Raw genomic sequence first — 25,250 nt, forward strand, 5'->3', positions numbered from 1 at the left:
CTTTGAAATCAACACATTCTGAATGTGAATATAGCTAATGTATATTGTAATCATCTGATAGTATAGTTTGCCATGCTTAAGTGCTTCTCAAAACCATTAATTTGTACATTCTAATATCTTTTACTGACTCCTAAGGAAGTATCCTTGCTTGGACTAATGGAATTTTGTTCCTACCCATTTGGAACAATTCATAGGAAAAAAATCTCAATATTAAAGATTGTTTTTTATCTATGAGGATTCTTCAATTTCATTTTTTAGCAATCATTTTGTAGCACTAGTTTCAGATGATTTTTTTAATTGTTCATTTACAATGTTGTGTTAATTACTACTGTATAGCAAAAGTAATTCAGTTATACATACATACATGTTCTTTTTTTTAATACATTCTTTTCCATTATGGCTTATCATAGGATATTGTATATAGTTCTCTCTGCTATACAGTAGAACCTAGTTGTTTATCCATTCTATATATAAATGCTTACATCTGCTAACCCCAGCCTTCTACTCCATCCCTCCCCCAACGCCCTCCCCCTTGGCAACCACCAGCCAGTTCTCTATGTCCATGATTCTGTTTCATAGATAGATAGGTTCATTTGTGTCATATTTTAGATTCCACATATAAGTGATATCATATGGTATTTGTCTTTCTCTTTCTGACTTAACTTCACTTAGTATGATAATCTCTAGTTGCATCCACGTTGCTGCAGATGGCATTATTTTGTTCCTTTTTATGGCTGAGTAGTATTCCATTGTATATATGTACCACATCTTCTTTGTCCATTCAGCTGTCAATGGACATTTAGGTTGTTTCCATGTCTTGGCTATTATGAATAGTGTTGCTATGAACATAGGGGTGCATGTATCTTTTTGAATTATAGTTTTGTCTGGATATATGCCCAGGAGTGGGATTGTTGAATCATATGGTAATTCTATTTTTAGTTTTCTGAGGAACCTCCATACTATTTTTCACAGTGGCTGGACCAACCTACATTCCCACCGACAGTGTAGGAGGGTTCCCTTTTCTCCACAGCCTCTCCAGCATTTGTTATTTGTAGACTTTTTAATGATGGCCATTCTGACCCATGTGAGGTGGTACCTCATTGTAGTTTTGATTTGCATTTCTCTAATAATTAGTGATGTTGAACATCTTTTTATGTGCCTATTGGCCATCTGTATGTCTTCTTTGGAGAAATGTCTATTTAGGTCTTCTGCCCATTTTTCGATTGGATTTTTTGTATTTTTTGTTGTTGAGTTGTATGAGCTGTTTCTATATTTTGGAAATTAAGCCCTTATTGCTCACATCGTTTGCAAATATTTTCTCCCATTCTGTAGGTTGTCTTTTTGTTTTGTTTATGGTTCCTTTGCTGTGCAAAAGCTTGTAAGTTTGATTAGGTTCCATTTGTTTATTTTTGTTTTTATTTCTATTGCCTTGGGAGACTGACCTAAGAAAACATTGGTACGATTTATGTCAGAGAATGTTTTGCCTATGAGCTCTTTTAGGAGTTTTATGGTGTCATGTCTTATGTTTAAGTCTTTGAGCTACTTTGAGTTTATTTTTGTGTATGGTGTGAGGGCATGTTCTAACTTCATTGATTTACATGTGGCTGTTCATCTTTCCCAACACCACTTGCTGAAGAGACTGTCTTTTTCCCATTGTATATTCTTGCCTCTTTTGTTGAAGATTAACTGACCATAAGTGTGTGGGTTTATTTCTGGGCTCTCTATCCTGTTCCATTGATCCATATGTCTTGTTTTTGTGCCAGTACCACACTGTTTTGATTACTTAGCTTTGTAGTATTGTCTGAAGTCTGGGAGGGTTATGCCTCCTGCTTTGTTCTTTTTCTTCAGGATTGCTTTGGCAATTCTGGGTCTTCTGTGGTTCCATATGAATTTTAGGATTATTTGTTCTAGTTATGTGAAAAATGTCATGGGTAATTTGATAGGGATCGTGTTAAATCTGTAGATTGCTTTGGGTAGTATGTCCAGCGAATGATTTTTTATTTGATTTATCTTTCTTGATAAATAATTTTAAGTCTTTGTTTCCTCTTATCACCTTTTTATTTTATCACCTTTTCTTCTTTTGTCCAGCCCAACTCTAGGATTCCTTCTTTCCATAACATGTATTCAGCAAGCACTTTTTAGTGCCTATTCTGTGCCAAGTACCATGCTACGTTCTGGGTTTACTACAGAGAATGAAATAGGTTTATATTCTGCACTCACAGAATTTAGAGTCTAGTGGAAATAATACCCATAATTATGCAAAAAAGATAGGTGAGAGATAGAGAGGAATACATTTAACCTAGATTTTTTTTTTCCAGCTGAATGCTTTTCCTCTAAAATCAGGAACAAGACGAGGATGCCTACTCTTACCATTTATATTAAAAAATTAAAAATAAAATTACCATATGATCCAGCAATATTCACTCCTAGGTATATATCTGAAGGAAAAAAAAACACAAATTTGAAAACATTGAACCCCAGTGTTCATAGCATTGTTTACAATAGCCAAGACAAGATATGGGAGCAACCTAAGTGTTCATGAACAGATGAATGCATAGAGAGAATGCGAGATATATATACATATATATGTAATATATATACACAATGGAATATTACTCAGCCATAAAAAAGAATGCAATTTTGCCATTTACAACAACGGGGATGGACCTGGAAGGTATTTTGTTTAGTGAAATAAGTCAAACACAGAAAGGCAAAATTCTGTGTTTTTACTTATATGTGGAATCCAAAAAACGAAACAGAAGAATGAATATAACAAAACAGAAACAGACTCACAGTACAGAGAACAAACTAGTCATTACCAGTGGGAAGAAGGATTGGACTGGAACAAGATAGAGGAAGGGGATTAAGACACAGAAACTACTAGATGTAAAATAAATAAGATACAAGGATGTAATGTACAACACAGGGAATATAGCCAATATTTTATAACAACTTTATATGGTATATAATCTATAAAAATATTGAATCACTATGTTGTATACCTGAAACTAACATAATATTATAACTCAACTATACTTCAATTAAAAAATTAAAAATATTAGTTTGGGATGAATTGTAAAAAGAACAGGTCTAAACATCAGCTTAGGGAACTGGAAGCTTAACCTGAGGAATTTTTACATAACCCAGTGCAAAATCACAAAGGGATGAAAAAGTAAAGGAGTTTGTTACATTTGGTACCCTTTACTTCTCTTTTTGGGGTCTACAGGTTCCTCAGCTTCATGTGATTGCATGTATATGTTTAGTCTTTGGGAGATAGGACACAGGAAATGTTTGAAGTCATAAAGGGAATTGTTGGAAAGCTTTGAAAATAACAGAGGGCACGGTGAGAAGACGGAATGGTTTTGTATTTAACTGATACACGTATCTTTATTATATTCTTCATCCTATTTTTGTTGGATTTAAGGAAAAGTGGGGTGTCTATCTTTTCCTCATATTCCCCTTACTCCTGTGAATTTCTATTTATAGGTCTTTTGGAAGATGACATGACTTTATACAATACACTTATATCTCTACTGATTTAGCATCTTCTGACAATTCTCTATTATCTCCTCACTATAAAGAGTGAATAATTAGCTAAATTTTATTTAGTGTTTACTATATGCCTGATCCTGTATTATCAATTATCACAACAACCCTGTGAGTTAGGTACTGTTATCCCCATCTTACAGATGATGAAACTGGGTTAACTAGAAGTTATCTAGGCCAAGTTTACACTACTAGTCAGTTGGTGGGATACACATAAGCAACTGGCCCTTATGCTTCTGCTTTTAGCCTCTGTTCTATATGGCCTCTCCCTAAGTCAGTGATATACCTATGTTTTAATTCTGTTATTGAAGGATTAAATAAACATACAGGTACTTTTCTCAAGCTACTTAGCTTTAAATTTTTAAGTGAGAAATTTAAGTGTAGACATTTGTCATAGGTTATAAAATAAATTACTTCCAGTGGATTTCTAATAATATGAAGCAAAACAAATACTTACTGGATGGATTCTGGTGCTGCATTTAGTTTTTAATTAGTGACTGTGAAAATAATTTCTTACTGTTGTTAAAGCAATTCAGTAGTAGAATCACTTTAAAACATTAATTCTTACTTATAAATAAATTCACCTTAGACAAACAGTACATAAAAATGAAATGATACCACTTAAAGTGAACAATACACTTTTGTTAAAGTGTCTAAATGTAGCAGTAAGTAAAGAGGTGAGCTGGCAACTGCACTGTTTTGGAAAGCTACTGACTTTGGGAACAAAGTGATGCTGACAAAGTCACCTCTACTGTTCAGATTTGGAAGTTTGATAGCAACCTATGCTCACTCTGTAAACAAAAATATCCCAAGAAAAAAAGAAAACAAAATATTTTCCTCTCTTTCCCCAAGTGACACATTTTCTTGGCTTTTGTTTCACAAATATGTTCATTTTAACACAATCAAAAAATGTTTCAATCCAGACATAAAACCAAAATTCTCTATAAGAAAGCTGATTTAAAGGCATTCATAGGAAAATGACATGTCTAAAGTGTGTTACACATTAATAACATTATCCTTAAATAGAATGTCTTTTAAATGTCATGTTCAGAAATTGACATACTGATTTTTTTTAAATCCAATTTAATTACTTTGTGTCTGCATTATACAAGATTTGAGGAGGGAGAGTTTAAAATCCTTTTCTAACTCATCCAGAAGCAGTGTCTTCATTATTTTTCCTTTATTCTTTCACTAACTATGTTTAAATAACATATTTGAGTGAAAATTTTAAAAATTCAGTGAAAATTAAGATGTTTCCACACATATTGATAAATTCATTCAAGAAATTATTTGGATTCCTACAAGTAAGTATATTTAACCTGAGGTTAACGTGATGTTCAGAGGCATATAATATAGTTCAAAACACAAGAATAAGTTAATAATCTGATAACTTCCTACCAGTCAAGGATATGTCCCAGAATATATAACAAAAAGTTTGGAAAATATGGGAGAAAAATTGAGAGACATGGAAGAAAAATCTGGGAGGTCCCATGTTCAAATAAACAGAACAGAAATAGGTGGTAGAGGAGAGATAGTTTTTGAAAAATAGAAGGAAATTGTTTAATTGTTTTCAGTTAATAAGGATAAAATTATTCAGAAAAAACTTCAACCCAAAACGACTCTTGGATGCTATCAGATTTACGTTCTCCACTCTAAGGAAAAAGAGAAATGCAGTAATACAGAAATGGCAGTGAGAGAAAATATTAAGTAACACAGGTATAATACAACCAAAACTTATTAGAAGATGGTGGCAGTACAGATTGAGAAGCAAGAAGAAATGCGTCTGTTCCGTCGCCTCAGGATGAATGAAATGATATTGAGAGGATCTCTGTTAGGAAATCCATAAACTGCTTTTTTTCTTACATTCTCGTTGAAGTATTAGCACACAAAAAAAGAGCACAATTTAAATATACAAATTAGTTAATTTTCACAGTGATCACACCTGTGTAGCGGCTACCCAGGTCAAAATATAAAACATTATGAAGACTGCAGAAGTCCTCACAGCTTTGTGCCCTTCTCAGTCACTATTCCTTCTCCCTTTCCTGACAGTGAACACCATTCTCACAATTAATACCACAGATAATTAGTTTTGCTTGTTTTTGAGCTCTATATAAAGTAAATATTTATTATTTATTCTTATATGTTCTTTGTGCCTGGCTTCTTCCACTTCATTTCACTCAACATTGTGGCTATAAAATTCATCCATACTGTTGTATAAATGGTCAGGGTTTTTCTTTCCTTTTTCTTTTTTTTCTGAAAAGTATTCATATTGTGTGGATGTACTATATCCATTCTATGATGGACATTTGGGTATTTTATGGGTTTACAAATAATAGTGCTATGAATATTCTAGTACATATCTTTGGTTCAAATGTGTATTCATTTTTATTGAGTAGAATTGCTGGGTTTTCTAAAGTGTTTAAAACAATTTGAACTCCCACCAGCAGTGTATTAGGGTTCCATTAGCTCCATAACCTCACCAACATTTGTGTTGTCAGTCTTTTTAATATTTGCCATCCTAGTGAGTACATAGTGGTATGTCAATATATTTCTAATCTGTAGTTCTCTGATCATGTTTTCTAGCCATTTGGATATCTTCTTTTGTAACTTGTCTGTTTAGGTCTCTTGTACATTCTCCTACAGGATTATCTGTCATAGTTTTTAATTAATTGGCAAGAATTCTTTTTCTATTTTAGATGTGAGCTGTGTCAGATACTGTGGCTTCCCATTTTACTCTATTTATGATGTCTTTTGATGAACAATTCATTCCTTTTCTTGTCTTTTAAGGTTAATGCTTTCTGTGTCTCATTTAAGAAAAATCTTTCCCTATCTCAAGATCATGAAGACCATGTTGTCTTCCAAAAGCTGTATTTTATGTTTCATATTACAAATATGGACTATGAACACTTTGTTAAATTGCTATTCAAAAAGTTTGAACCAATTTATATGCCTACTAAAATGTGCATAAGAGTTCCAGCTTACTCACACTTGCTAAAACTTGCCCAAACTTGCTATTATTAATGTCTTTTATTTTTACCAATATGGCAAATATGGTGTAGCTTTTTATTGTTATTTAAATTTATGGGATGTTCAAGACATACAAAAATGATCAAAAATATTATATAAAAAACACACTCAAATATCCATAACCCAGTTTTTTTGTTTGTTTGTTTGTTTTAGTATAGGCTAGTTGAAATAGTCTTCTAAATGCAAGAGACTAAGCACTTTCAGTGTCTTGGTCAATTATCTCTTGTTTATAACATTAGTGTGATAACAGATTCTAACAAAGTTACCAGCAAGGTAAATTTTCCCAAGTGGCTGTCTCAAATCATTTTGGGAGTGAGAGGTTTACAGGTGCATAAATAAATAAAATTTTTTCTTATGAATTAATTTTTAGGATGAAAATTAGGTTTCTATGTGGAAATCCCTCAGTTTAAAACTCTTGGCATTAAAATGTCATGAACCTAGATAGTCCAGTGGAATAATGGGAAGGATAATCTCCAAAGGATTAAAAAGCAATAGAGTATCTTGATGGTCCCAAAGTAGCATTCCTTGGCACATTTACCCAGTATAGACTTGATCAGAAAAAAGAGATTGGCCACAGTAACAGATGACCTTCAACTTCTGGGAAGCTATGTATAATACTGGACCTTTTGGCCTATCTGTTACCTACTGTAGTTTGAGAGTAGCTGCATGTTAGCAGGACACCTAGTTTTTCCCACATGGCAGTGCAAAGATGTATGTGTCTCCAAACATATCACAAGTGGAAGCAGCTCCATCCCAAGGGTTATTAGTAGGCAAGCAAACCAGCCAGGTGTTGCCGGAAAATGGGGCAGGAAACCCTTATAACCTGCACATCTTCCTCAAGGAATAGCTTTGGGTTGGGAGCCCCAAGTCCCAAATGTAGATACATTTTGTGTAACATGAGTTCCAATTCAAAATCTCTCTGCAGCTATCAGACACTGTTTAAACCAAAGATGTGAGTGAGGAAAGTTCCTAATTCTCTTTACTTCTAGACTAAGAGAAGTTGTAGAAGGATTCTGACATGGGAACTTTAAATCCTTTGCCTGTTAGTGGTATCCTCTGTCTCCTAGGTATAAATGCTGTCGGGTGTCATATTTATCAAAGGATCACCAAACAGAAAGGAATGGGAAAAGCTCATCTGGGCTGAATCTCTACTCTTCCACAGAATTTTATTAGAACTCAGAAAAATAGCAGTCTGTTTTTCTTTGAAATGTACAAAAAATGAAAATCTTCCAATAGTCAAATGTTTCATAATTCTTGAAGCAAGAAGTTCCTCAAAAACGGAATTTTTTTTTTTTTAGCTTTTGATACTAAATCTTTAATATTTGCTTAGGGATTTTCCTTTACCTTTTTTAAACTTTGGTTCACTTTTAAGTATTAACTTGCATGTTAAGCTATAACACTTCAGAATAATTTACATGTTTAATAATTTGTAATAATTACAAATTATTACATTTGTAATAATTTTCATTTTTCTTAGTACTTCAAGAAAGAATATAGCCACTGAATGTTGAATAAGTGAACTCAGTGGCCCACAAAAAAAAAAAAAAAAAAAAAAAAAGAAATGCGGCATCCCAAGAATGGCTGTTTGCTGGTACATGAAGCAAATTGATTATTATATTTGACTTAATGTTTCAGTGTATAAGAATGAAATAATATTAATTTTAAAAGCAGCTTAAGATCTTCATACGGAGCTCTTTGAAGGTTATTTTGTTTTCTATTTTCTTCTATTCAAAATATATAATATACATTAAATCCTACTTCTTTTATCTGCTTTATTGATGATGAGCTGCTCAGTTATCTTCTAAGCATTCTTTTGCCTGAAATTCGAAGTTCTAACTGGAATACCCTTAAAGAGAGGTACTTTCCCTCAAGTTCCTTAATAATTAAATCCCATAAAGTCAATGATCATCCGAGGATTCAGTTCATCCCAAGAATTTTACTGCCCTTTTCTGTTTTATTAGTAATCTTCAGTCTCAACAGATGGTGATTCTGGTTTCTTACTTCTTTATCTTCTTAAATCCTCTTAGTTTCTTGGTTCAATCAAGATTTATCTCATTTCCAGAACTTTGGAGAAAGTAAGGGATAACAGTATACGGAAACAATCAACAATCCTTAAGAAAATGGTATTAACTTTTTAGTATTTATAATCTATCATTTTCCGTGGATCTAACTGGGAAGTGTCCAAAGCTCAGATCTAGTGTAGAGGACATTACAAGCAATTTAAGAGGTCAGAAATTAGATCAATTTGTTTTAATTGAAATTTCGGTAATGGTTTATTTCCTTACTCTGGCTATCGTTTGCGAAGACATAAGGTATTAAAATCATTGATATTACTCATTGGAAGTATTCTGAAATAAAAATCAATGGGTTTTTTTTAGCATAAGGTAACACTTTAAAATATATTCACTGATTTAATCTTATTAACATGAAGTTTATACAGGAAAAAACCTTGATAAGTTGCAGATGCTTTATTTCATAAAACCTAAAGTTTAAAGTCACATTTCATTTTTTATAAAAGGCCAAATTATGGTAGCTTTAAAGACCATTAGTGTAGAAGTCAATACACTAAGGCCCACAGGCCAAAGCCAGCTTGCTGCCATTTTGATACCACGTACAAGCTAAGAAGGATTCTTACAAATGAACATTTGCAACTGATGCCAGGGAATACTAACTTAGTACCCTTATTAAGTGAAATGTTATCCCAAAAGAAAAAAAAAAAAAAAGAGAACTTCATTCTTCTCATGAGTAGACATGTATTTTTTAATGATCTCAATTACTATTATTACATTTTGAATTTTGTTAACAAAGCAATTTGTTTTCTACATTTTGTTAGAGTTTCTATAATTTATGTTCCAGATGATATCCTCAATTTTGCCTCTTGGCCTGCAAAATTTAAAATATTTACTATCTGGTCCTTTATAGAAAAAGTTTGCAACCTCTGCATTATACCATCACCAAATACTGCAATCACACTAATCCATTGTCAAGAATATAAATATTATAAATGGCAAGTATTTTGTATAAAATCTACTCAAGATATCACTAATAATTTTCATAGTTTTCCTAAACTTACGGATATATGTTTCCTTCTGCAGCTACTATTAAATCTAAGAGATTGGAATTGAAAGATATTATTTTGGTCCATCTCTATCTGAAAATCATGAAAGATTTCTCATCTATTAACTCAGCATGTGTGACCACCTTCAAGCATTGCCTGCCTGCAAGGTATGTAACTGTTACTGCTACATGAAGGGAAAGTTGCCTGAATGCCTGATACCAGGCACTTCTCTGGTTATCTTCTTTAATCCTCATTCAAGGTTCATGCTCTGATATCCCTGACTTTGAAACCTGTTCGTTATCATGCTCTCTCCCATTGGTATAGTGGTTGTGTTGTTTTTCAAATTTATGTGGTTTTCATGTTTTCTAGCATGGTTTATTATCACAGGTTTCTTTTATTTCCCTCTCTTATTTACCAATTCTTACTATTTCTTAACAACAATTGTCAGTAATTCACAAATGGAGATACACATTCATGGTAAGGCTTAAGAAATAAAGGGATTCTGGGATATAAGGAGAGAAAAATTAATATTGGAAAGTGACGTTGGCAGTGAGGTAAAGAATGAATCTTCGTGGAACCAGTACACTCTTCCTTTTACTCCCTCTACTCATCTCTATACCTCCAGTGTATGGTCATTTTCAAATTGTCAGATTTGGCCTTGTTTTACTTATCCTTAAAATAAATGGTTTCAGACATAATCTTAAACAACCAAACATCAGATGTTTTGCTGTTGTTTTGCCTGCACAAGACTAATCAGGACAATTTGCTAATATTTAATTATCTTTTCCAATTATTTTGAAATATATAACTTTCAAATTAAAAAGTGAAAGAAGGGCTTCCCTGGTGGCGCAGTGGCTAAGAATCCACCTGCCAATGCAGGGGACATGGGTTCAATCCCTGGCCCAGGAAGACCCCACATGCCGCGGAGCAACTAAGCCCGTGAGCTACGACTACTGAAACCTGCGTGCCTACAGCCCGTGCTCCGCAACAAGAGAAGCCACGACAATGAGAAGCCCACGCACCGCAATGAAGAGTAGCCCGTGCACAGCAACGAAGACCCAACAAGTCAAAAATAAAATTAATTAATTAATTATTTTTTAAAAGTGAAAGAAGAAAATAAAAATGGTTTTGATTGTACAATATAAAATGCTTCAAGAAATTCCAGTTGTTTGACAGAAAAGTTAATTTTTTATAGGAAGTTTTCTAGAAATAGGTATTTATTTAATTTTGATGCAGAACACTATACTAGGGACATATGTTTTAAAAACAAAGGAAAGTAAAAAGACTTTTTCCATGGCAAGCTTAGAGATAAAAATAATTTTTCTATAAAACAACCCAAGTCCCACTAGAAGTAAGTAAGCAGAAAAGAATTTACTGATGAGAGAATGCTTTAAGACTTAGTAGATATGGGATAAAAGAATAGAGTATTGTGGCATTAAGCAGGGAAATTGGTACTTTCTCCAAGATCTCTGCCTTGCTCTAGGCCCATTCCAGGTAGTCACAGTGAGCAGCATCCAGCCATGAGCAGCCTAACCCATCTGCCCCCAGAACCAGTGGAGGACAGTGACTCAATATATGAGAAGCTCTTTTCCCATTAGGCAGATGAGATTGGAAATGCTCATCTGATTTGCTATACTTAAGGGCTTAAGCGCCTGACATCTGCCAGCCATTCCACCATGTAGGCAGCACGAAGATTACAACTTCCTATTCAGACCTCATTGGCTCTGAAACCAAGGGTTATTTCTGCTTTGTTTCCCAACTAACTGGTTAAATCCACCTTTCAATTCATATTGCTTCCAACCCTGTTTTCTCAGGCTTTGTCCTGTTTTCCATCTATTCCTTCAAAGTTTTGATGAATTTCAAAAATATATATCTATTTGACACTCCTACAGATTGCCCTCCCTATTGTAGAAACCTCCCCCACTATATGACTCCCTTCAGACTAAGAAGGAATTATCCAAGAGGTAGGAAGAGGACCGAGTTCAAGTAGGACCATGGAATCCTAGGCAACGAGAGTCAGGGTTCAGTAGTATTCATTACTGCAAATGAAGACTAAGAAAAGAACATAGGTTTGACTTATGAGGGCCTCAACATTGTTTTTCATTCTTTTCTTCCTATTTCTGATCAATTTCCATGATTCTTCTCTATCTTTGGCATTAGTACCCTTTCCACACAACATTGAGAGAATCCCCACTGTCCCACTACCTTCAGACTAAAGAGTTGATATAGAGGTAGGACAAGGACCACAGTAGAGTTAGGATCAGGGAACTCCCAGGAAGACTTCCTCAAGGGTGAGTGTTTGGCAATGTTTATTGCTCTTTGGCTTAGGAGTTAATGTGAGGGCTGTGAAAGATAGGAGGGAGGTGAAACGGAAGAGATATTTTTAGAATAGGGACATTTAAAATCTGTTTTAAGAGAAAAGAAGAGCCCACAGGAGAAAGATTGGAGATACAAAAGAGGGTAGGAGTAGAGAAGGGATGGGGTATACTTCTTATGCTGAAGCAAGATTGAAAAAGCAGAGTCTGGATGAATTTACTAAAACATTAGTGGAGAGTTGGAATTAAGACAGATGGCTCCCATTTCAGTAAACTAGGAAGTGCTATCAGATTACATTTGTTTAATTGCTCAGATAATTCAAGTGAATTGACATAGAAATTTATATACTGGTTCAAGAGAGCTGACTCACATTTTGACAGCTTTTATCTTTCTATCCTACCAAAATTTCATTGAAATGACAGAAGAAATGTAAAACAATAATAAATCCATAGCAACTTTAGAAAGCAGGGAAGGGTGCCATCAGAAGTGCACATTTCTGGAAGGTATAAAGCAAATAGGATAAGATTGACAGCATATACCAGCAAAGGGGAGCCTGCAGCTCCATAGAGATAGAAAATATTCTCCAGAACAAAAGGAGTCTATAAATAAGCCCAAGATAAAAGGCTGCAGGGAACTGAGAAGAATAGGTTATGTCTGGTTGGCTAGGGTGGTAGAACAATTGCACCAGTGTCCTGCCTTCAGGATGACTCTACTGTGTACAGGATGAAGCCACAAATTTGGAAATCCAAATAAGATATAGCCACAAATTTGGAAATCCAAATAAGATATGAGAGAGTCCCAAAGGAGATTTTGATGAGGTAGGGTCTCCCCTGATTAATGGGCCCCAAAAGACAAGGAAGTACACCCACCCCAAAGATATACAGTGTACACAAACCAGCCTGACAGTGTGGCCAGCACCATGTAGTCATTGTCACTCTCAGAATCAGGTGAATGTTGTCACTTGAAATTCACTCCCGGTAACAATGCTCAGTAATCAAGATCCTTGCTTATAAATATAAATAGATAACCAAGAACCAAACATTCAAGAATAACCAGCCCAAGGGACTTCCCTGGTGGTGCAGTGGTTAAGAATCTGCCTGCCAATGCAAGGGACACGGGTTCGAGCCCTGGTCCGGGAGGATCCCACATGCCACGGAGCAACTAAGCCCATGCGCCACAGCTACTGAGTCTGCGCTCTAGAGCCCGTGAGCCACAACTACTGAGCCCACGTGCCACAGCTACTGAAGCCTGCACGCCTAGAGCCCGTGCTCCACAACAAGAGAAGCCACCACAATGAGAAGCCTGCGCACCACATTGAAGAGTAGCCCCTGCTCGCTGAAACTAGAGAAATGAAAGCCTGCGTGCAGCAGCAAAGACCCAATGAATACAAAAATTTAAAAATTAATTAATTAATTAATTAAAAAAAAAAAAAGAATAACCAACCCAAGCACAGACAGAATCAAACTCAGCAATAAAACAATGTAACCTTTGTGGGAACAAAGTTAATTTGGGAAATAAAGAAAACTTCAAAGTTATTTAATATCTTTAGTGACATTCAGGTGGATAATAGTTTTTTTTAAAAAAAAGCTGCTATGAAAATGAAATGATTAGTGATTTTTTTAAAAAATCACTCAGGCTATATAGTAGACTTAACAGCCAAAGATCAGCTTAGTGAACTGGAAGGGTGAATGGACTAATTCTCACATAATCCCAGGTAAAATGGCAAAGAGGTGAAAAGTATAAGAATTTATTGCCCATAATGTCCTTCCTGTTCCCTTTTTGAATCTGCAAATTCTCATCTTTGTTGCAATTCTTTCTTAATCTTTCTTTCCCAATTTTGTTTTATACCTTCCATAAATTCCTTCCTATTCTTGCATGCTGGTAGTACCCTCTAACTTTGCAGCATTGCTACAGATGTATTTTTAGATTTATATTTCTACTGTCACTTCAGTAGAATTTTTAGAGGGACAAGAAATTAATGTTTAGGTTCCATCAGTGACCTTGAACTACAACAATGAGAGAAGATCCTTTCCACATTGGTTTTCTTGGTTTTGGTTTTGGTTTTTTGTTTTATGTTGTTCCTTTAAATTTGGTTTATTTTTCAGAGTATGTGTAGAAACTATGTTGCCAGAAGAAGTACTTTTCTCAATAGATTGCCTTATCCGCCAGAGTGACATAAAGATTGATGATGGTCTCTTTCATCCTAAAGAGATTCCGCATGTTCAGAATATTTCTCATTGGGCACCTGCTAGCATTGGACCATATAGTCAGTCTATCAAGGTTAGTAGACATGTTTTCTTGTTTTTGTGGCAATCAACTAAATATGTGAAGGAAGTTGACAAGTTGGCTCTTTTTTAATAACAAAGTTTTCAATTCAACTATAATCTTTATCATGTTAGTGATCCCAAGTATATATAGTGACATCTTTAAAAGGGGAAACTTGACATATAGGCAAAAATAATTAAGAAAAACAATTCTATATATCATTTCATCTATGAAAAGTTAAAACACTATTTAAATTTTTTTGGTAATTAACAGAAAATAAATATGAATTAATTCCAATTTGTTATAGTCTTAGTTTGGAATATGAAACAAATATATTTGTAATTTTTTGGTTATTGATTTCTAGCTTAACTAAATGATAGTCAAAGAATGTAGTCTAGATAATTTTAGTCTCTTGCAATTTGTTGAGGCTTGCTTTATGGCCCAGCACATGATCAATTTTGGTAAATGATTCATATATATATATGTATTCTTTTATTATTTGGTGCAGGGTTGTATATATGCCAATTAAGGAGGGTTTATTGAAAGTATTCTTCAGTACATGCACCCCAATGTTCATAGCAGCACTGTTTACAATAACCAAGACACAGAAGCAACACAAGTACCTGTCAACAGATGACTGGCTTAAGAAGTTGTAATATATATATATAATGGAATATTACTCAGCCATAAAAAATGAAATATTGCCATTTACAGCAATGTGGATGGACCTAGAGAATATTATGCTTAGTGAAATAAGTCAGAGAAAGACAAATACCATATGATACCTCGTATATGTGGAATCTAAGCAAATAACACAAATGAATCCATATACAAAATAGAAACAGACTCACAGACGTAGAAAACAAACTTATGGTTACCAAAGGGGAGAGGGAAGAGGGATGGACAAATGAGGAGTATGGGATTAACAGATACAAATTAGTATACATAAAATAGATAAGCAACAAGGATTTACTGTATAGCACAGGGAATTAAATCCTATATCTTATAATTACTTGTAACATTGAAATACAGTCTGCAAAAGCCTGAATCATTAGGCTGTATACCTGAAATTAACACAATATTGTAAATCAACTATACTTTAATTTTTTTTTTTAATATTCTTTAGATCTTCTATAGCTTTGCTGATTTTTTTCTTTCCTTTCTTCACCAGTAATTGAGAGAGGTGGTTGTATGGGATTATGTTCTCCTTTAAGTTTTGTCAATTTTGCTTTAGATAGTTGAAGATATGTGAAAGCAAGTTTAGAATTGTTTTATCTTTCTGATGGATATCCTTTTACTATACATCCACTTTCAAAGTAGAATAAATACACTGCACTGATTTTTTTGGTTAGTGTTTCCATGGTACGTACTTTTTCATCCTTTTACTTCCAAATTTTCTCTATTCTTATATTTAAAGAATATCCATTATAAGTAGCGTCTAGCTGTAATTTTAATCCAGTTTGAAACTATTTGCCACTTAATTGGAGCAGTTCTTTTAATTAGTCATGGATTTGTGTTTATACTTATCGTCTAACTATCGGGTTGGCCAAAAAGTTCGTTTGGGTCTTTCTGTAAGATGTTACAGAAAAACCAGAGTGAGCTTTTTGGGCAACCCAATATTTTCTCCTTTTCTCACTGGTTTCGTATTTCTTTTTTTTCCTTCTTTACATTATTTAAGGTTAATCAGACTTTCTTCATGTTAGGTATACATTCTTTTATATGTTTTAGTACATATCCCAAAGAATACACCATACAACGTGTACTTATTACAACCTAATATAATTTCATACATTTAAAACTTCTTGGAAAATGCTAGGACCTTAGAATATTTACGTCCATGTATCACCATTCTTTGTGTTATTGTTATCAAACATTTTAGTCCTATCTATGTTTTATTCCTCAGAACACATCATAGTTTCTATTTTGTATGGTCAGTATTCATTTATATTTACCCACAGTTTTTACTCTCCCTGTTGAATTTCTATGTTTCCTTGGAATTATTTTTCTTTTTCCAGAAGAACTCATTTTTGTATTTATTTTAGTGGGCATATGCTGGCAACAATTTCACTTGCTTTTTTGTTTGTTTGCTAATGTCTTTATTTCACTTTCACTTTTGGAGGATATTTTTGGTGGGTATAAAATCTTAGGATGACAGTTTTCTTTCAGCAACTTGAAAATGTCATTCCGTTATCTGTCTTTCAATATTACCATTGAAAAGTCAACTATCATTCTTATTTCTGTAATTTGGAAATTTTTTTCTTTGTCTTTTTTCAGCAGTTTTGCTGTGATGTGACTTGTTGCAGTTTTCTTTGACTTGATGTCTTTCAATTTGGAAATTCTTTGCCTTTATTTCTTCAGTTTTTTTTCCTGTCCTGTTTTTCCTCTAGGATGCCAATTAGGTATACTTTTTTACTCATCTTATATTAAAGCTATAAACTTTTTAGTATTTCATCTCTTTTATTCACCAAATTTCAACCCAAATACTTTCTGGTATTTCTTTCAGATCACTTATCCTCTCTTCATCTTCCAATATTCTCTTTAGCCCACCTATTGAGTTTTAAATTTCAGTTATTACATTTTTAGTCCCAGAATTTCTATTTGATTTTTTAGAATTTATAAATTCTTCATGTTATTTATTTTTTGAACCTAATTATAGCTCTCTTTATCCAACCTGATAATTCCAATAAACAGGTCGTCAATTGATCTGATTTTTTCTCCTGTCCTATTTTGTGTCATGTCTGTTTTCTTATTTTTTTATTAGTATCAAATATTATGTTTGCTAAACTGTAGTGGCTCTGGATAGTGTTATCTTTCTCTATGGATCTGGTTTGCCAATAGAATCTTGGCAGATTACCATATTCTAACTCTAGGGCTCAATCGCAGATTTGGTGATGCTCGGTCTACCTTTTGTTTGTCTCTGCTTTTCTAGTATGTGGACACCTGGGTTTCTAACTGAGATCCTGGAGTTTTTAATCAAGATCTCTCCCCCTTGGAAGTTTCTGAACTATAGTTTTTGTCCCCCTAGGACTGTAAGGCTGTAGAAAACCTTGCTCAGCAAGTCCTTCAGTGGCTTTCTGCCTAGCTTCTTATTCTCTGGTTTGGTGTAATTTAATAATTCAGCAAATGATTTCTTATTCTTCAGTTCATTTACTTGTAGAAATGCATGCTTTGTTGTTTGTACTAAATCTTATAAAATAATTGCATGCATCATAAAACATATACTTTAAAAATGTACTAACTTTTCTTATCTTAGCATTAAAAAAAAGCTTCTTCATATAGTCTCCTTTCCCTGGAACCCAAGAGAAGTTTATTTGTTTGTTTTTCTTCTTTTTCATTTTCTTAACTAGGCCCTCAGAGTTTGTATCATTAAAGTAGTTATTAATGTTTGGAATAGATATAAGATTATAAAATTTAGCATTGGAAGGAACCTAAGACATCATCTTCTGTTGGCTAATCTCCCACACAGTGCAGAAATGTTTCCTGCAGCATCCTTGGCATATGCTTATCCGGTCTCAATTTGGATATCTTCAGCAAAGGAGCTCATCATTTCCTGAAACAAACCATTCTGTTGGACAACTCTATTTTAAAAATCCTTATGTTGAGCTAAAATATGCCTCTTTGTAACTTATACTCATTTACTCATTGTTTTAAGTTTCCTTCTGGAATAAGTCAAAACAAGAGAACACTTCAGATAGCTGTATTTAAAGCAGATCTAAATGCCATTCCTGTCTTTTTTATTTTTTATTTTTTTGCCTTCTTGTCCCAAAGCATTGAAGGTAATTTGCTAAACTTGGATAATAATAATCATAAGGAAGGCCATTTATTTGGTAATAATTTAAAAGCTATCTTTACATTATACAAATCCCTCTGACATTTTGCAGACAAAAAGCCTTTTGTAATTATCTTGAATTACATTTTTGTATACAAAAAAAGAGTAAGAAGACTGCCATCTATTTTCAAAGATGACACTACACGACCACATGTGGGAATGTAGAGAAAAACAATATTCAATTGTAGAGATATGATTGAAATCTTGGGGTGTGCATTTTTGTTTCCTTTTCATACATAGACTGTCTTTAAAACCTGTTGCTTGTGAATTAATAATAATGACAATAATCTTATAGCAGCTAATATTTGTTGAGTACTTACTATATGTAATTCATGTATCTTGGTTCTACTTTTAGACTGAGTTCTCTGCTCAATAAAAACTGTCTAATTCCTTATAATGTAATTTATGATCCAAACAGGATGCTTTGAGCATCAAAGAAGGTACTATTAGTAACTACTCTGAGACAGTAGGTATAACCTGGAACTGTCCAGGCAGAGGGGGACTTAGAGTCACTCTTCTTGAAGTTGAATTCTAGTTATTCCATTGGCTGATACTGTTTGCCCAGAAATTTGCATATATATGCCACATTGTTTCAAAAAGTTCTAAAAGGCATTTTTAAAACATTATTAAGTCCTGTTCTCCTTATGATTTAAGATCCCACTTAAACCCCACCCTCTCCATCACCTTCATGATTGAACAATGTAGTTTTATAGGCAAAATTTACTACTTTTTTTCATAATTTTTCAAAAATGAAAAAAATCCATTGTTCTTGTTCCATTCTTCTTCAGCTAAAATGGAGGAAACAGTAGGGCTTAGAAGTCTAGACTGCCTATCCTCGCCTGCCAGCCCTTAAGGTATTCTCAAAATGGGAGAAGAGGTATATTTTGAAGAATCAGAGCTGTTGTGTTAATAATCCCAGATTCCAGACCTAATTAAAAGTCAGAGGATGGAGAGCACCTAGGGCTTCCAAATTATTTTGCAAAAATGCTATATTTGCAAAACTAATCCCATGATCCCTAAAGAATGCCCATCCTCATTCTAAGCAGTGTTCTCAGTCTTGGAACCATCACATGGGGCTGATTCCTGAGTTTCACTCTGACTTAATTGGTCTAGGGAGGGGCCTAGGTTTGAGATTTTGTATATATATCTAAGGTTGAAAGCCACTATTCTAAAGCTACACGGGGGAAAGAAAAGATTTTTGCTAGGCCCAAGATTTGTGATTGCAAGTGCTGGCACAAGTAAAGTGCATGCAGGAAGATCACATAGATTCCAGTTTTTCACGCCTCAAGATCAATGCATCACTCTGAAACATCTGGTTGATTCTAAAGGAAACTTTCAGAATCTTGCTGGTCAGATCAATGGGGGAGGAGATTCATATTTTTCCCCAAAAATATGTCCTTTTAACCTCAACCTGGCAGAAATCACTTTAGATCTTCTGTTCATAAAATAAAGAACTATGTGAGTTCCTTTTTGCAACATTGCATACTCTAGAAATTGGATCAAAACAATGATTAGGGAAATATAATGTCTATCCAGTTTCTTTTGTTAGTAGAAGAGAAAAACAGCATAGAAATACTTATTTCCCTCTGTTCTTGCCTTTGTACTCTTTAAAATGGGTTTAAGATAGTTACTGTTTATCCTGTCGCTAAGGAGGCAAGTTTCACACAAGTTTCACAAGTTTTCATTAGGAGCAATATCAGATGATCACCATACAAGAGCGCCTCCTCTTTTTATTTATTTATTTATTTTTGGCTGTGTTGGGTCTTCGTTTCTGTGCCAGGGCTTTCTCTAGTTGTGGCAAGCGGGGGCCACTCTTCATCGCGGTGCGCGGGCCTCTCACTGTCGCGGCCTCTCTTGTTGCGGAGCACAGGCTCCAGACGCGCAGGCTCAGTAATTGTGGCTCACGGGACTAGCTGCTCTGCGGCATGTGGGATCTTCCCAGACCAGAGCTCGAACCCGTGTCCCCTGCATTGGTAGGCAGATTCTCAACCACTGCGCCACCAGGGAAGCCCGGCGCCTCCTCTTTTTATGCTATCTTTTCTAATTTATGCATTGCCACAATCCATCAGCCTACCTGTGCTAGCTCTAGGATGTGTGGAGGAAAATATTTTTTCACTTTAGTATCAAATATTTCTTTTCTTAATGACTCAATATCATCATGTTGCTTTATTTTTTTAATCTGAATACGATTTTCTTTCCTGGCTAACTTATGTCCATAAAAGGTAGCCGCTAAATCATGATTTTGACCCATTGATTGGATATTTCTGATTCTACTTACTAGAATGAAATGAATCTCACATGAGCCAGCAGCTTAGTTGTCACACCAAACACTGGTCCATAACACTGCCAGAAGGTCTTACTGCAATGAAACTTCAGTTCCGAGAGTTAACAGTTTCCTCACGCTCCTCCCTCTGTCAAGTATGTTTAGCTGAGCTTGAGCGTATGACTTCAGTTCATAAAAAGTTTACAAGTGCAGCTGGAATGCTTAGCATTTGATTGTTACATAAATAAGTATTTGAGAACATATGTAAACTTGACAGTGTTAGTACCAGATGTTCCAGTAACACAATAATGTACTTTGAATGTCCCTTCTCATTTCGGCTTGTTTATTTTGGCACTCTTTCTTTATCTGATAAGTTTCAGATAAGCACATATTAACTCTATCCATAGTGTTGATCCTCTTATTGTTACATTCCAGTTAGATGTATTACATTTAGTGTGTAGAAGTACAAATAGCATAGACATTAATACACAAAGTCATTTTTTACACATCCCCATAAAATACAAATATTTCAGTTCCTTAATGTTTATGGTATATAAAGAATAAAGAAATCTTCTCTGGGCATATGAATGTACTCTCATCTCTATAGGAATTGCCCTTCCAATTTTGAGTTTTCCAAGTATTTTCTTTCTCTTTTTGACCACCAGGCACTTCAATTAAGAGACTTCTGTCTCCTGCACAAATTCCCCTGCCTTCCTCAGGTCTCTTCCATCCCCTCACCATAGTTGACTCTATCTTGATATGTAAAAGCTATTGGCATTCTGAAGCACAATTTTTGTTTCTTTTTGGTTTTATTTTGCAGTTATTTCAAACTCACTGAAGAATTGTGAAAATAAGAATGGTACATAGAACACGTATATATCTTCTTGCCAGATTCACCTGTTGTTGACATTTTGCCCCATTTCCTTTATCAGATGAGTGTGCTCACTCTCTCTCTCCCCCCCCCTTTGCATATGTGTATGTGTGTGTGTGTGTATATGTACGTATATATATGTGTATATATATATATGTATATATATACCATGTATATATATATATATTTTTTTTTAGGTATTTGTTTGTTTATTTATGGCTGTGTTGGGTCTTCGTTTCTGTGTGAGGGCTCTCTCTAGCTGTGGCAAGCGGGGACCACTCTTCATCGCAGTGCACGGGCCTCTCACCATCGCGGCCTCTCTTGTTGCGGAGCACAGGCTCCAGACGCGCAGGCTCAGTACTTGTGGCCCACAGGCCTAGTTGCTCCACAGCATGTGGGATCTTCCCAGACCAGGGCTTGAACCCATGTCCCCTGCACTGGCAGGCAGACTCTCAACCACTGCGCCACCAGGGAAGCCCTATACCATGTATATATTATGAATGTATTTATGTATGTGTGTATACATGTGCACACACATTTTTTTCTGAACCTTTTAAAAGTTATTTGCATAGTCTTTTACTCATATACTCCAGTGTGTATTTTTTCTAAGAATAAGAATATTGTCTTACATACAAGTAAATTTTAAATAGATATTTTTTTTCCTAATCATCCATCTGTATTCCAATTGTGTTTGTTAACCCAATGGTATCCATTGTAAGATACCCAGGTCTTACTTTTGGACTCAAGTTGCGCATGTTGGATGTGTTCCGTATAGTTATAGGGCTCTGGGAACCTTAGTGGCCCAGCAGTTTACTAGGGAAGTAACTTATTTAGAGGAAAAAATCCAAATATGGTCAAGAATGAAAGCAAAAAGTTTAAGCCAGAAATTCAGTTCTGAGCCTCAGAATGAGAGGTTATGCAAGGCCCAAAAAGGACAATCAATCATGAGATTGTTTGGGAAATGTGGTACAATATGTGTTAAGCCAAGAGATTTAGAATTAATGCCCTGAGATTGATGGAGGTCTGTCTTTATATGAAAACATCTCTATGGTAAGGAAGCAAGCTTGACAACCTAAAAGAGCCAGATTCTGCCTTGCTTGGGCTTTGCCTGATGGAAGACTGTGACTCAGTTAGTCACATGGCTTTTGTGAGATGAGATTCCCTCAGTGATCCTCTGGAGCAGAACCAAAATGACTTCAGAGATAAAGGAGTCCAAGACCTCCTGTACCGGTTGCCTCTGATCATGAGGGAAGGGGTAGAGCGCCATCCAAATAAGAGTAAAAGTAGTAAGAAGTAACAGGGAAAAGGAGTAAAAGGCAAGTGAGTAAATGATTTCTAATTTTCAGAGTGGACCTAGGAAACATGCTTCAGGTTTGTCCAATGGATGCAGCGCAGTTCCAGAGGGAAGAGAGTCAACTAAGTTTACTGATTGAATTGTTTCCTTTGGTGGAAAATGTGTTTTATTTGTATGTAATAGTGTAAAAAAATTTTTTAGAAACACACTGTTTTATAAATTTCAAGCTCGCCTCCAAAGATACAGGAAAACAAGAAAAACGTGCATGAAGTTAAGTAAGAGTAGACCTAATTAGCATTCTTATAGAATGAGCTGTAGATTTACTGGAGACTTACAAAAGGGAAAAATACCAGAGCACCAGACTAGCACATCAATCATTTGAAATTGTCTGACAGTCTTGAAGAGGATATCCTGGCTGCAGAAAGCACATAGCTGTCTTAAGGCTAGGGGCCCAGGTCAGAACTTAATAAGAACAAAAGATGAGCAATTTTGAGAGGAACCAGCTGGCTTAAGGTGATCCAAAGTGCACAGACGTTAAAGGCTTACTGTTCCAACAATACCATTACCTAACCCAAGACTTACAAAATAACCATCAAAAGAATTACACAACTTGATTTACCACGTTGACCCTTGAGATCTAACAATATATGTGTTTCTGTTCCACCATACTAATTTTCTATTTCTACTTCCATGTTATTTTACTTTGTGTCTTCTGGTTGATGGCTGTAAGAAAGGACAGAATTTCTTACAAAAGTTGAAAAATAAAAGGTAACTGATCTTTCTTAGAAATATATATAGAATCCTATTGATGTGAGATATTTAAGTAGGTTTTTTAAATGGCCTAAGCACAATAACCAGGAATCTATAATTTCTTCTATGCTTGCATCAAAATTCCTCAAACTCTTAACACAGGTGGTTTTGTGGCAAGCAGAGAGATGGTAGATCTCAAATCAATTATGACCCTTCTGATGTGGTAATCGAATGTAAAAGGGAGTAATCTAAAACATAAAATCTAAGTGGTTTGAGTCATGGGAGTAATCAGGAACTGAAAACAAAAGTGGTTTGGAAAATGTTCGTTTTGCTAGTGCAGAGTATGTTGCAGTTAAAGTCATGAAAGATATTTTTACTTTCTTTAAGACTGTGGTCATTGTCTTCTATCAGTGATATTGAACACTCTGTGAATGTAAGAAATGTTACTGATAATTACATGGAGGCATTACATACCCTAGAAAGGAGTCACTGTGTACCATTGAAAGATATTTAAAATGAATCACCCACCATATATAGCAGAATCAACTCTTTGACTCGGAGGTACCCAACTTTATTTATTTAGTAAGGAGTATTAAGTACTTAAAAATAAAAAACCTTTATGCCTGTCTCTGTGGCATTACTGAGTACATGGGCTGGCCATGTGAAAATTCCTTGTCGCATGCACCTTGCCATACAGGGAGGCTTCCCCATTTGCACTTAAATAAAGATGTGAAAACAATAATGTTAAAAGTGATCCTCTGTGACTGGTTGTCTCTATTTTCAATTCTAGGACATAGTAACTGCATAAATAAGCAGGATTTCAAATTTGATTATTAAACTCTGTAAGTACATCACGTCCTTTTGTTATTTGTATTCAGAGAATGTGAGAGTGAAGCTATCTAGTTTAGCTGCAGCTTGCCTCCTTTTTTTAAAAAAAAAACATCAAAATAGCTTCATGGATGAGCTTTGAAGAATGGCTTAAACATACTGTTTTTTTCTTTCTTCTCAGGTTAGTGTCACTTCAAAAATAAAAATAAAAATAGGCACTCTTACTGGAACTTTAGGAGTAATGCTGGGTATAAACAGGCTTAGAATATACTTAACTGTAGTAATCCTTCCCGACACACATCGAGATGAATTAATAACCAGATTTGGCATTTCAAATATTTTTACCCAAGGCAAGGGCTTTAAGGTGTTTTCTTGGTATTAGAGAGTTTAGAGATGAAAAAGGTGCCATTTATTATTTTCTCTTTCTGTCAGCTTAGGACTTCTCTTTGCAATCACGTTTATAATACTGGGCCTAACTGTTCTTAAATGTTTTACCTGTTGAAGAATGTTCGATTCAATGTATAGCCAAGCTTTTGACTGAATAATAGTCCGATAAAATCAGATAAGATAATTTATTGGAAGGGAACTTGGACTTGGAATCATAAGTGAGTTCTAGTCAGGAATCTGCAACATAATTTGTATTGATCTTGAGCAAATCACTTCCTGTCTCTCGGTTCCTTATTTTCTCATATGAAATGCAAAAGATTTTGGGTAGACTGCAAGATTCCTCTGGTGTGAAATGGATTCCATCAGTTAAGCATCAAATAAATAAGTCATTTAATCATGTTAACCACATCAACTGATCAGTTCAGCCAAAATATTTAAACCATTTATAATAAGATTAAAAACAATCAGAAAATGACATTGTTACATCTGGAGAATGTCGGTGTCTGCTTTCCTAATATTGGTACTACTTTGCCAAGTAATAGCAATTTAAAAGATCTTTCTCTCAAATATGATAGTAGTATACCATGTTGCTGCACTATTTTCTAAAAGAATACAACCACAGCTTACCTACTGCCAGGGTCATAGACTATCAATGAAAAAAGTGATTAACTGTCACAATCCTACTTTCTCATGGGATTCAAAGAAGAAAATATCTGTCCTCCTTAAAAAAAAGATGGTTCCATATATTCCCATTCCTCCAAAAAGCTGAATGTCCAAATGGAAAGTAAGTAGTCATTAAACCCTTTTTTTAACTTG

At 34.8% G+C, this 25,250-nt stretch overlaps 1 long non-coding RNA gene across 1 annotated transcript in view; it reads left to right on the plus strand.

Annotated features, from left to right (window-relative positions):
* The first annotated feature begins 14,141 nt into the window (after window positions 1–14,141).
* LOC133085295 (uncharacterized) overlaps window positions 14,142–25,250 on the plus strand; it is a 123,438-nt gene continuing 112,329 nt past the window's right edge. The window contains exon 1 of the long non-coding RNA XR_009699547.1: window positions 14,142–14,227. This is a non-coding gene — a long non-coding RNA (uncharacterized LOC133085295). The remainder of the gene's footprint in view (window positions 14,228–25,250) is intronic.

Source organism: Eubalaena glacialis, chromosome 2, assembly GCF_028564815.1.
Source record: "Eubalaena glacialis isolate mEubGla1 chromosome 2, mEubGla1.1.hap2.+ XY, whole genome shotgun sequence".
In the NCBI taxonomy this organism is placed as follows: Eukaryota; Metazoa; Chordata; class Mammalia; order Artiodactyla; family Balaenidae; genus Eubalaena; species Eubalaena glacialis.